Below are 1360 nucleotides of genomic sequence, written 5' to 3'. Positions count from 1 at the left end.
CTGCCCTTTCCTTCTCCTCTCAGTCTGGTTGCATGCAAGTGCCACCTGAGGTCACTCTGCTGCAATTTCTGATCCCAGAGTTCAGCAGCAACATCCTATAGTCAGCTGTGACGTTGCACCAGCTTTCTAAACTCCTGTGCTCCTTTATAGGGTTATTTGGAAAGCAGTCCTGGGCAGTTGCTGTGACTGCTTTGCACCCTGCCCCCTGAATCCTACATGATGTGCCATGTCCACTGTGTGATGACTATTTGGTCCTACAGAAGGACACTCCATTTCTGCCCAGAATGTTTTCCTGTCTAACATGATGGGTGCTCATGCCTCAGGTTTCATGACCACAGATACCTTCTCATGAATCTCATCATGTTCGACAAGGCCAAATGCGAGGTCCTGCACTTGGGTTGGGGTGATCCCTGGTATCTATAAAGACTGGGGGATGATTTTATTTGGAGTAGGCTTTTGGAGAAGGATTTGATAGTACTGGTGGATGAAAAGCTGGACATGAACTGCCAATGTGTGCTTACAGCCCAGAAGGTCAATTGTATCCTGAGCAGCACCAAAAGCATCATAGCCCAGCAGGTCAAGAGAGATGATTTTGCTGCCCTGCTTCCATCCACTCTGGTAAATCTTGCCTCAAGTGTGTGCAGCTCTGGAGTCCTCAGCACTGAAAAAGCATTAACCTGTTGGAGCAGGCCCTGAGAAAGCCACAAGCATGATCAGAGGGCTGGAACAGCTCTGCTTATGAGAAAAGGTGAGAGAGTTTGGGTTGTTTAGTCTGGAGAAGAGAAGGCTCCAGGGAGACGTTGTAACCTTTCAGTATCAAAAATGGGCCTTTAAAAAAAAAAAATTGGAGAGGCTTTTTTTGCAGGGCCTGTGACGAGACAAGGGGTGATGATTTCAAAACTAAAAGGGGAGGTTTAGGCTAGATGGGAGAAAACAACTTTCTATGCTGAGGGTGGTGAAACACAAACCCAGGTTGCCCAGAGAGGTGGTAGATGCCCCATCACTGAAACCATTCCAGGTTCAGGTTGGACAGAACTGAGCAATCTGATGTAGTTGAAGATGTCCTTGCTCATGCTTTAGGTAAGTTTTACAGGTGCCTTGCAATCCAGCCCATTCAGTGACTCTGGGTGCAGGCTGCCGTTTGGGCTCCTTTGAATTATATTTTTTTAATCGGAGCAGTCGTTTTTAATCTTGCACATAGTGACTTGTAACCTGCTGAATAAAGTCAAGGGGCGCTTTCTGGACCCAGTGAAGGGTTGAAGCAACGGTAGCAGTCCATTCTCGGCCGGGCGGGAGTCGGGGGGAGCACGACACGGGACACGCATCCTCGGCCGGCTCCGGCTGTGGCCGCTGGAAGGGC

The sequence above is a fragment of the Pogoniulus pusillus genome, chromosome 1 (assembly GCF_015220805.1).
Source record: "Pogoniulus pusillus isolate bPogPus1 chromosome 1, bPogPus1.pri, whole genome shotgun sequence".
In the NCBI taxonomy this organism is placed as follows: domain Eukaryota; kingdom Metazoa; phylum Chordata; class Aves; order Piciformes; family Lybiidae; genus Pogoniulus; species Pogoniulus pusillus.
The sequence above is the reverse complement of the archived record's forward strand: the minus strand, read 5'-3'. Positions refer to the sequence as shown.